Source organism: Nothobranchius furzeri, unplaced genomic scaffold (assembly GCF_043380555.1).
Source record: "Nothobranchius furzeri strain GRZ-AD unplaced genomic scaffold, NfurGRZ-RIMD1 Scf214, whole genome shotgun sequence".
NCBI classification, from domain to species: Eukaryota; Metazoa; Chordata; class Actinopteri; order Cyprinodontiformes; family Nothobranchiidae; genus Nothobranchius; species Nothobranchius furzeri.
Genome location: NW_027223230.1, coordinates 25,001 through 37,281, shown reverse-complemented (window position 1 = coordinate 37,281; position 12,281 = coordinate 25,001).

Below are 12,281 nucleotides of genomic sequence, written 5' to 3'. Positions count from 1 at the left end.
TATCCCAAGGGGGGACTTTGAAATTTTTTCTGCACTCATGGTCATCCGACAGAGGGACTTTGAAAATTTTCCTGCACTCATGGTCATCCTACGAGGACACTTTGAAAATAAACACGACACTCTGGTCATCCTGTGGAGAGAGGACAAGAGGGTGGATCACGGTGGGACTGCCGTGACCCTAAGCTACTATTGAGGCATCAACCTGGGATGAGCTGGGGTCTGACATCCCCCTGTTGCCATGGAGGTCTAAAGGATGACCATTAGTTGTGGTTCTCGCCCCGGGACTTGGGTCAGAGTACAGCCGAAGTGGAGCACTTGTGTCGGACTAGGGAGGCTGTGCCGTGCCCCCTGGAGGTCTAAAGGATGACCAGTAGTTGTGGTTCTCGCCCCGGGACTTGGGTCAGAGTATAGCCCAAGTGGAGCACTTGTGTCGGCCTAGGGAGGCTGTGCCGGGCCCCCTGGAGGTCTAAAGGATGACCATGAGGTCAAAAGGATGACCAGTAGTTGTGGTTCTCGCCCCGGGACTTGGGTCAGAGTATAGCCCAAGTGGAGCACTTGTGTCGGACTAGGGAGGCTGTGCCGTGCCCCCTGGAGGTCTAAAGGATGACCAGTAGTTGTGGTTCTCGCCCCGGGACTTGGGTCAGAGTATAGCCCAAGTGGAGCACTTGTGTCGGACTAGGGAGGCTGTGCCGTGCCCCCTGGAGGTCTAAAGGATGACCAGTAGTTGTGGTTCTCGCCCCGGGACTTGGGTCATAGTATAGCCCAAGTGGAGCACTTGGGTCGGACTAGGGAGGCTGTGTCGTGCCCCCTGGAGGTCTAAAGGATGACCAGTAGTTGTGGTTCTCGCCCCGGGACTTGGGTCAGAGAATAGCCCAAGTGGGACACTTGTGTCGGACTAGGGAGGCTCTGCCGTGCCCCCTGGAGGTCTAAAGGATGACCAGTAGTTGTGGTTCTCGCCCCGGGACTTGGGTCATAGTATAGCCCAAGTGGAGCACTTGGGTCGGACTAGGGAGGCTGTGTCGTGCCCCCTGGAGGTCTAAAGGATGACCAGTAGTTGTGGTTCTCGCCCCGGGACTTGGGTCAGAGAATAGCCCAAGTGGGACACTTGTGTCGGACTAGGGAGGCTCTGCCGTGCCCCCTGGAGGTCTAAAGGATGACCAGTAGTTGTGGTTCTCGCCCCGGGACTTGGGTCAGAGTATAGCCCAAGTGGAGCACTTGTGTCGGACTAGGGAGGCTGTGCCGTGCCCCCTGGAGGTCTAAAGGATGACCATTAGTTGTGGTTCTCGCCCCGGGACTTGGGTCAGAGTACAGCCCAAGTGGAGCACTTGCGTCGGACTAGGGAGGCTGTGCCGGGCCCCCTGGAGGTCTAAAGGATGACCAGTAGTTGTGGTTCTCGCCCCGGGCCGTGGGTCTGAGTATGGCCCAAGTGGGACACTTGTGTCGGACTAGGGAGGCTCTGCCGTGCCCCCTTGAGGTCTAAAGGATGACCAGTAGTTGTGGTTCTCGCCCCGGGACTTGGGTCATAGTATAGCCCAAGTGGGACACTTGTGTCGGACTAGGGAGGCTCTGCCGTGCCCCCTTGAGGTCTAAAGGATGACCATGAGGTCAAAAGGATGACCAGTAGTTGTGGTTCTCGCCCCGGGACTTGGGTCAGAGTATGGCCCAAGTGGTGCACTTGTGTCGGTCTAGGGAGGCTGTGCCGGTCCCCCTGGAGGTCTAAAGGATGACCAGTAGTTGTGGTTCTCGCCCCGGGACTTGGGTCAGAGTATAGCCCAAGTGGAGCACTTGTGTCGGACTAGGGAGGCTGTGCCGGGCCCCCTGGAGGTCTAAAGGATGACCAGTAGTTGTGGTTCTCACCCCGGGTCGTGGGTCCGAGTCTGGCCCGAGTAGAGCACTTTGGTCGGCTACCGGGGGGTGTGCCGTGCCCCCTGGAGGTCTAAAGGATGACCAGTAGTTGTGGTTCTCGCCCCGGGACTTGGGTCAGAGTATAGCCCAAGTGGAGCACTTGTGTCGGCCTAGGGAGGCTGTGCCGGGCCCCCTGGAGATCTAAAGGATGACCATGAGGTCAAAAGGATGACCAGTAGTTGTGGTTCTCGCCCCGGGACTTGGGTCAGAGTATAGCCCAAGTGGAGCACTTGTGTCGGCCTAGGGAGGCTGTGCCGGGCCCCCTGGAGGTCTAAAGGATGACCAGTAGTTGTGGTTCTCGCACCGGGACTTGGGTCAGAGTACAGCCCAAGTGGAGCACTTGTGTCGGTCTAGGGAGGCTGTGCCGGGCCCCCTGGAGGTCTAAAGGATGACCATGAGGTCAAAAGGATGACCAGTAGTTGTGGTTCTCGCCCCGGGACTTGGGTCAGAGTATAGCCCAAGTGGAGCACTTGTGTCGGACTAGGGAGGCTGTGCCGTGCCCCCTGGAGGTCTAAAGGATGACCAGTAGTTGTGGTTCTCGCCCCGGGACTTGGGTCAGAGTATAGCCCAAGTGGAGCACTTGTGTCGGCCTAGGGAGGCTGTGCCGGGCCCCCTGGAGGTCTAAAGGATGACCATGAGGTCAAAAGGATGACCAGTAGTTGTGGTTCTCGCCCCGGGACTTGGGTCAGAGTATAGCCCAAGTGGAGCACTTGTGTCGGACTAGGGAGGCTGTGCCGTGCCCCCTGGAGGTCTAAAGGATGACCAGTAGTTGTGGTTCTCGCCCCGGGACTTGGGTCAGAGTATAGCCCAAGTGGAGCACTTGTGTCGGACTAGGGAGGCTGTGCCGTGCCCCCTGGAGGTCTAAAGGATGACCAGTAGTTGTGGTTCTCGCCCCGGGACTTGGGTCATAGTATAGCCCAAGTGGAGCACTTGGGTCGGACTAGGGAGGCTGTGTCGTGCCCCCTGGAGGTCTAAAGGATGACCAGTAGTTGTGGTTCTCGCCCCGGGACTTGGGTCAGAGAATAGCCCAAGTGGGACACTTGTGTCGGACTAGGGAGGCTCTGCCGTGCCCCCTGGAGGTCTAAAGGATGACCAGTAGTTGTGGTTCTCGCCCCGGGACTTGGGTCAGAGTATAGCCCAAGTGGAGCACTTGTGTCGGACTAGGGAGGCTGTGCCGTGCCCCCTGGAGGTCTAAAGGATGACCATTAGTTGTGGTTCTCGCCCCGGGACTTGGGTCAGAGTACAGCCCAAGTGGAGCACTTGCGTCGGACTAGGGAGGCTGTGCCGGGCCCCCTGGAGGTCTAAAGGATGACCAGTAGTTGTGGTTCTCGCCCCGGGCCGTGGGTCTGAGTATGGCCCAAGTGGGACACTTGTGTCGGACTAGGGAGGCTCTGCCGTGCCCCCTTGAGGTCTAAAGGATGACCAGTAGTTGTGGTTCTCGCCCCGGGACTTGGGTCATAGTATAGCCCAAGTGGGACACTTGTGTCGGACTAGGGAGGCTCTGCCGTGCCCCCTTGAGGTCTAAAGGATGACCATGAGGTCAAAAGGATGACCAGTAGTTGTGGTTCTCGCCCCGGGACTTGGGTCAGAGTATGGCCCAAGTGGTGCACTTGTGTCGGTCTAGGGAGGCTGTGCCGGTCCCCCTGGAGGTCTAAAGGATGACCAGTAGTTGTGGTTCTCGCCCCGGGACTTGGGTCAGAGTATAGCCCAAGTGGAGCACTTGTGTCGGACTAGGGAGGCTGTGCCGGGCCCCCTGGAGGTCTAAAGGATGACCAGTAGTTGTGGTTCTCACCCCGGGTCGTGGGTCCGAGTCTGGCCCGAGTAGAGCACTTTGGTCGGCTACCGGGGGGTGTGCCGTGCCCCCTGGAGGTCTAAAGGATGACCAGTAGTTGTGGTTCTCGCCCCGGGACTTGGGTCAGAGTATAGCCCAAGTGGAGCACTTGTGTCGGCCTAGGGAGGCTGTGCCGGGCCCCCTGGAGATCTAAAGGATGACCATGAGGTCAAAAGGATGACCAGTAGTTGTGGTTCTCGCCCCGGGACTTGGGTCAGAGTATAGCCCAAGTGGAGCACTTGTGTCGGCCTAGGGAGGCTGTGCCGGGCCCCCTGGAGGTCTAAAGGATGACCAGTAGTTGTGGTTCTCGCACCGGGACTTGGGTCAGAGTACAGCCCAAGTGGAGCACTTGTGTCGGTCTAGGGAGGCTGTGCCGGGCCCCCTGGAGGTCTAAAGGATGACCATGAGGTCAAAAGGATGACCAGTAGTTGTGGTTCTCGCCCCGGGACTTGGGTCAGAGTATAGCCCAAGTGGAGCACTTGTGTCGGACTAGGGAGGCTGTGCCGTGCCCCCTGGAGGTCTAAAGGATGACCAGTAGTTGTGGTTCTCGCCCCGGGACTTGGGTCAGAGTATAGCCCAAGTGGAGCACTTGTGTCGGCCTAGGGAGGCTGTGCCGGGCCCCCTGGAGGTCTAAAGGATGACCATGAGGTCAAAAGGATGACCAGTAGTTGTGGTTCTCGCCCCGGGACTTGGGTCAGAGTATAGCCCAAGTGGAGCACTTGTGTCGGACTAGGGAGGCTGTGCCGTGCCCCCTGGAGGTCTAAAGGATGACCAGTAGTTGTGGTTCTCGCCCCGGGACTTGGGTCAGAGTATAGCCCAAGTGGAGCACTTGTGTCGGACTAGGGAGGCTGTGCCGTGCCCCCTGGAGGTCTAAAGGATGACCAGTAGTTGTGGTTCTCGCCCCGGGACTTGGGTCATAGTATAGCCCAAGTGGAGCACTTGGGTCGGACTAGGGAGGCTGTGTCGTGCCCCCTGGAGGTCTAAAGGATGACCAGTAGTTGTGGTTCTCGCCCCGGGACTTGGGTCAGAGAATAGCCCAAGTGGGACACTTGTGTCGGACTAGGGAGGCTCTGCCGTGCCCCCTGGAGGTCTAAAGGATGACCAGTAGTTGTGGTTCTCGCCCCGGGACTTGGGTCAGAGTATAGCCCAAGTGGAGCACTTGTGTCGGACTAGGGAGGCTGTGCCGTGCCCCCTGGAGGTCTAAAGGATGACCATTAGTTGTGGTTCTCGCCCCGGGACTTGGGTCAGAGTACAGCCCAAGTGGAGCACTTGCGTCGGACTAGGGAGGCTGTGCCGGGCCCCCTGGAGGTCTAAAGGATGACCAGTAGTTGTGGTTCTCGCCCCGGGCCGTGGGTCTGAGTATGGCCCAAGTGGGACACTTGTGTCGGACTAGGGAGGCTCTGCCGTGCCCCCTTGAGGTCTAAAGGATGACCAGTAGTTGTGGTTCTCGCCCCGGGACTTGGGTCATAGTATAGCCCAAGTGGGACACTTGTGTCGGACTAGGGAGGCTCTGCCGTGCCCCCTTGAGGTCTAAAGGATGACCATGAGGTCAAAAGGATGACCAGTAGTTGTGGTTCTCGCCCCGGGACTTGGGTCAGAGTATGGCCCAAGTGGTGCACTTGTGTCGGTCTAGGGAGGCTGTGCCGGTCCCCCTGGAGGTCTAAAGGATGACCAGTAGTTGTGGTTCTCGCCCCGGGACTTGGGTCAGAGTATAGCCCAAGTGGAGCACTTGTGTCGGACTAGGGAGGCTGTGCCGGGCCCCCTGGAGGTCTAAAGGATGACCAGTAGTTGTGGTTCTCACCCCGGGTCGTGGGTCCGAGTCTGGCCCGAGTAGAGCACTTTGGTCGGCTACCGGGGGGTGTGCCGTGCCCCCTGGAGGTCTAAAGGATGACCAGTAGTTGTGGTTCTCGCCCCGGGACTTGGGTCAGAGTATAGCCCAAGTGGAGCACTTGTGTCGGCCTAGGGAGGCTGTGCCGGGCCCCCTGGAGATCTAAAGGATGACCATGAGGTCAAAAGGATGACCAGTAGTTGTGGTTCTCGCCCCGGGACTTGGGTCAGAGTATAGCCCAAGTGGAGCACTTGTGTCGGCCTAGGGAGGCTGTGCCGGGCCCCCTGGAGGTCTAAAGGATGACCAGTAGTTGTGGTTCTCGCACCGGGACTTGGGTCAGAGTACAGCCCAAGTGGAGCACTTGTGTCGGTCTAGGGAGGCTGTGCCGGGCCCCCTGGAGGTCTAAAGGATGACCAGTAGTTGTGGTTCTCGCCCCGGGCCGTGGGTCTGAGTATGGCCCAAGTGGGGCACTTGCGTCGGACTGGGGAGGCTCTGCCGCGCCCCCTGGAGGTCAAAAGGATGACCAGTAGTTGTGGTTCTCACCCCGGGTCGTGGGTCCGAGTCTGGCCCGAGTAGAGCACTTTGGTCGGCTACCGGGGGGTGTGCCGTGCCCCCTGGAGCCATGGGAGTGAGCTCCAGCAGACTGGTATTTTTCGGAGAACCAGGCCCACACTCCTCAGACTTTGTGCCCAGGGACAGGCCACCAAAATCGGCCGCGGCTCGTGCACTTTGCCCCTGCGTTTCTCCCAGAACCAGAGCCGGAAAAATCCCAAAATTGATGCCCAGAGATAGTCGACTCTGCCTGGAATAGATTGCCACCCAAACCCGCCAACTCACGCTGGTTTTCCGATGGCCTCACCTACTAACCCGAGCATGGTCATCGCTCGCACCTTCCAAAACCTCCAGGGGCGCAGGCACTTTTCATTTACTGGCCATAAGGCCGACCGCCTTAAGCGTTAAGCGATAAGCGAAAGGCTTAGTTTGGACTTAGTTTTTGGAGCGACGAGGTCGCCGTTTTGTCAATTCTGAACCGATTTTCACGCGGTTTTCGACTGCCTGCGCCTGGGGAGCCGCCCAGAAGCCCCAGGCAGTGTTCTGGGTGGACTTCCGGACCGGTCCGGACCCGGTACCGGCCGGGGGAACCGCACCACGCCTCTCGGGCGTTTCTACACCGATTTTCGCGGGGTTTTCGACTGCATAGACGGGGCCACCTGCTGCAGGGCCCGAGGGAGGGCCTTACTGAGCTGGGTCCGACGCAGGGCCCGGTTCCTGGAGCCCGCTGGGGGGGGGGGGGGGTTCTCTAAGGCTCACGGCGGGCTGCTGAGGGGCCGGATCGGATGCAGACAGGCGCTCCTCTGCCCAGGTCTTTGCTCCCCTGCCCCACTAGGAATGGAAGACACACTGCCAACAGCTTCTGGAGGGTGATGGGCCCTGCTGCAGACCAGGTCCGACCCAGGTTTCAGCTATCCCACCCCGCAGGGACTTAAAGACACACTGCCATCAGCTTCTGGAGGCTGCTGAGCTCTACTATAGAGCAGGTCCGACCCAGGTTTCAGCTCCTGCAGCCCACTAGGACTTAAACACACACTGCCATCAGCGTCTGGATGGTGATGGGCCCTGCTGCAGACCAGGTCCGACCCAGGTTTCAGCTATCCCACCCCGCAGGGACTTAAAGACACACTGCCATCAGCTTCTGGAGGCTGCTGAGCTCTACTATAGAGCAGGTCCGACCCAGGTTTCAGCTCCTGCAGCCCACTAGGACTTAAACACACACTGCCATCAGCGTCTGGATGGTGATGGGCCCTGCTGCAGACCAGGTCCGACCCAGGTATCAGCTCCTGCACCCCGCAGGGAATTGAAGACACACTGCCATCAGCTTCTGGAGGCTGCTGAGCTCTGCTATAGACCAGGTCCGACCCAGGTTTCAGCTCCTGCACCCCGCAGGGAACTAAACACACACTGCCATCTGCAACTGGAGGCTGCTGAGCCCTGCTGCAGACCAGGTCCGACCCAGGTTATGGCTCTCCCACCCCCCTGGGACTTAAACACACACAGCCATCAGCTTCTGGATGGTGATGGGCCCTGCTGCAGACCAGGTCCGACCCAGGTTTCAGCTCCTCAACCCCGCAGGGACTTAAACCCACACCGCCATCAGCTTCTGGAGGGTGATGGGCCCTGCTGCGGGCCAGGTCCGACCCAGGTTTCAGCTCTCCCACCCCGCAGGGACTTAAACACACACAGCCATCAGCTTCTGGGGGCTGCTGAGCCCTGCTGCAGACCAGGTCCGACCCAGGTTTCAGCTCTCCCACCCCGCAGGGTCTTTAACACACACACTGCCATCAGCTGCTGGAGGCTGCTGAGCTCCGCTATAGACCAGGTCCGACCCAGGTTTCTGCTCCTGCACCCCGCAGGGAATGAAAGACACACTGCCATCAGCTTCTGGAGGCTGCTGAGCCCTGCTGCAGACCAGGTCCGACCCAGGTATCGGCTCTCCAACCAGGCAGAGACTTAAACACACACACACACACACACACATGCCATCAGCTTCTGGGGGCTGCTGAGCTCTGCTGTAGACCGGGTCCGACCCAGGTTTCTGCTCCTCCACCCCGCAGGGACTTAAACACACACTGCCACCAGCTTCTGGAGGGTGATGGGCCCTGCTTTAGACCAGGTCTGACCCGGGATATAGCTCTCCCACCCCGCAGGGACTTAAACACTCACTGCCATCAGCTGCTGGAGGCTGCCGAGCTCTGCTGCAGACCAGGTCCCACCCAGGTTTCTGCTCCTGCACCCCGCAGGGACTTAAACACACACTGCCACCAGCTTCTGGAGGGTGATGGGCCCTGCTGTGGACCAGGTCCGACCCGGATATCAGCTCTCCCACCAGGCAGGGACTTAAACACACACTGCAATCAGCTGCTGGAGGCTGCTGAGCTCTACTATAGACCAGGTCCGACCCAGGTTTCAGCTCTCCCACCAGGCAGTGACTTAAAGACACACTGCCATCAGCTGCTGGAGGCTGCTGAGCTCTTCTATAGACCAGGTCCGACCCAGGTTTCAGCTCTCACACCAGGCAGGGACTTAAACACACACTGCCATCAGCTGCTGGAGGCTGCTGAGCTCTGCTATAGACCAGGTCCGACCCAGGTTTCAGCTCTCCCACCAGGCAGGGACTTAAAGACACACTGCCATCAGCTGCTGGAGGCTGCCGAGCCCTGCTGCAGACCATGTCCGACCCAGGTTTCAGCTCTCCCACCAGGCAGGGACTTAGAGGCACGCTGCCATCAGCTTCTGGAGGCTGCTGAGCTCTGCCATAGACCAGGTCCGACCGAGGTTTCAGCTCTCCCACCCCGCAGGGACTTAAACACACACTGCCATCAGCTGCTGGAGGCTGCTGAGCTCTGCTATAGACCAGGTCCGACCCGGGATATAGCTCTCCCACCCCGCAGGGACTTAAACACACACTGCCATCAGCTGCTGGAGGCTGCTGAGCTCTTCTATAGACCAGGTCCGACCCAGGTTTCAGCTCTCCCACCCCGCAGGGACTTGAACACACACTGCCATCAGCTTCTGGAGGCTGCTGAGCTCTGCTATAGACCAGGTCCGACCCAGGTTTCTGCTCCTCCACCCCGCAGGGAATTAAAGACACACTGCCATCAGCTTCTGGATGGTGATGGGCCCTGCTGCAGACCAAGTCCGACCCGGGTTACAGCTCTCCCACCAGGCAGGGAATTAAACACACACTGCCATCAGCTGCTGGAGGCTGCTGAGCTCCGCTATAGACCAGGTCCGACCCGGGTTCCTGCTCCTGCACCCCGCAGGGACCAAAACACACACACTGCCATCAGCTTCTGGAGGCTGCTGAGCTCTTCTATAGACCAGGTCCGACCCAGGTTTCAGCTCTCCCACCAGGCAGGGACTTAAACACACACTGCCATCACCTTCTGCTGGCTGCTGAGCTCTGCTGCAGACCAGGTCCGACCCAGGTTTCAGCTCCTGCACCCCGCAGGGAACTAAACACACACTGCCGTCACCTTCTGCTGGCTGCTGAGCCCTGCTGCAGACCAGGTCCGACCCAGGTTTCAGCTCCTGCACCCCGCAGTGGATTAAAGACACACTGCCATCAGGTTCTGGAGGCTGCTGAGCTCTGCTGCAGACCAGGTCCGACCCAGGTTATGGCTCTCCCACCCCGCAGGGACTTAAACACACACCGCCGTCAGCTTCTGGATGGTGATGGGCCCTGCTGCAGACCAGGTCCGACCCACGTTTCAGCTCTCCCACCCCGCAGGGGATGAAACACACACTGCCATCAGCTTCTGGAGGCTGCTGAGCTCTGCTAAAGACCAGGTCCGACCCAGCTTTCAGCTCTCCCACCAGGCAGGGAGTTAAAGACACACTGTCATCGGCTTCTGGAGGGTGCTGAGCCCTGCTGCACACCAAGTCTGACCCAGGTTTCAGCTCATCCACCCCGCAGGGACCTAAACACACACTGCCATCAGCTTCTGAGTGGTAATGGGCCCTGCTGCAGACCAGGTCCGACCCAGGTTTCAGCTCCTCCACCCCGCCATCACCAGCTGGAGGCTGGCTGCTGCTCCTGCACCCTGCCATCAGCTGCTGGAGGCTTCTGTTCCTCCACCCCGCCATCAGCAGCTGGAGGCTGGCTGCTGGAGGCTGGCTGCTGCTCCTCCACCCCGCCATCACCAGCTGGAGGCTGGTTGCAGCTCCTGCACCCCGCCATCAGCTGCTGGAGGCTGCCTGCAGCCCCTGCACCCCGCCATCAGCTGCTGGAGGCTGGCTGCAGCTCCTGCACACCGCCATCAGCTGCTGGAGGCTGCCTGCAGCTCCTGCACCCCGCCATCAGCTGCTGGAGGCTGGCTGCTGCTCCTGCACCCCGCCAGCAGCTGCTGGAGGCTGGCTGCTGCTCCTCCACCCAACCATCAGCTGCTGGACGCTGGCTGCTGCTCCTGCACCCCGCCATCAGCTGCTGGAGGCTGGCTGCTGCTCCTCCACCACCCAACCATCAGCTGCTGGACGCTGGCTGCAGCTCCTCCACCCCGCCATCAGCTGCTGGTGGCTGGCTGCAGCTCCTTCACCCCGCCATCAGCTGCTGGTGGCTGGCTGCAGCTCCTTCACCCCGCCATCACCAGCTGGAGGCTGGCTGCTGCTCCTGCACCCCGCCATCAGCTGCTGGAGGCTGCCTGCAGCTCCTGCGCCCCGCCATCAGCTGCTGGAGGCTGGCTGCTGCTCCTGCACCCTGCCATCAGCTGTTCGAGGCTGGCTGCAGCTCCTCCACCCCACCATCACCAGCTGGAGGCTGGTTGCAGCTCCTGCACCCCGTCATCAGCAGCTGGAGGCTGCCTGCTGCTCCTGCACCCCGCCATCAGCTGCTGGAGGCTGCCTGCAGCTCCTGCACCCCGCCATCATTTGCTGGAGGCTGGCTGCAGCTCCTGCAACCCGCCATCAGCTGCTGGAGGCTGGCTGCTGCTCCTCCACCCCACCATGACCTGCTGGAGGCTGGCTGCAGCTCCTTCACACCGCCATCAGCTGATGGATGCTGGCTGAACGCTGGAGGCTGGCTGCTGCTCCCACACACCGCCATCAGCTCCTGGAGGCTGGCTGGCTGCTGGAGGCTGTCTGCTGCTGCTCCTCCACCCCGCCATCACCAGCTGGAGGCTGGCTGCTGGAGGCTGGCTGCAGCTCCTGCACCCCACCATCAGCTGCTGGAGGCTGGCTTCTGCTCCTCCACCCCGCCATCAGCTGCTGGGGGCTGGCTGCTGGAGGCTGGCTGCAGCTCCTCCACCCCGCCATCACCAGCTGGAGGCTGGTTGCAGCTCCTGCACCCCGCCATCAGCTGCTGGAGGCTGCCTGCTGCTCCTGCACCCCGCCATCAGCTGCTGGAGGCTGCCTGCACCTCCTGCACCCCGCCATCAGCTGCTGGAGGCTGGCTTCTGCTCCTCCACCCCGCCATCAGCTGATGGAGGCTGCCTGCTTCTCCACCCCGCCATCACTAGCTGGAGGCTGGCTGCTGGAGGCTGGCTGCAGCTCCTCCACCCCGCCATCAGCTGCTGGAGGCTGCCTGCAGCTCCTGCACCCCGCCATCACCAGCTGGAGGCTGGCTTCTGCTCCTCCACCCCGCCATCAGCTGATGGAGGCTGCCTGCTTCTCCACCCCGCCATCACTAGCTGGAGGCTGGCTGCTGGAGGCTGGCTGCAGCTCCTCCACCCCGCCATCAGCTGCTGGAGGCTGGCTGCTGCTCCTGCACCCCGCCATCAGCTGCTGGAGGCTGGCTGCTGCTCCTCCACCCAACCATCAGCTGCTGGACGCTGGCTGCAGCTCCTCCACCCCACCATCAGCTGCTGGACGCTGGCTGCAGCTCCTCCACCCCGCCATCAGCTGCTGGAGGCTGCCTGCAGCTCCTGCACCCCGCCATCAGCTGCTGGAGGCTGCCTGCAGCTCCTGCACCCCGCCATCACCAGCTGGAGGCTGGCTTCTGCTCCTCCACCCCGCCATCAGCTGATGGAGGCTGCCTGCTTCTCCACCCCGCCATCACTAGCTGGAGGCTGGCTGCTGGAGGCTGGCTGCTGCTCCTCCACCCAACCATCAGCTGCTGGACGCTGGCTGCAGCTCCTCCACCCCACCATCAGCTGCTGGACGCTGGCTGCAGCTCCTGCACCCCGCCATCAGCTGCTGGAGGCTGGCTTCTGCTCCTCCACCCCG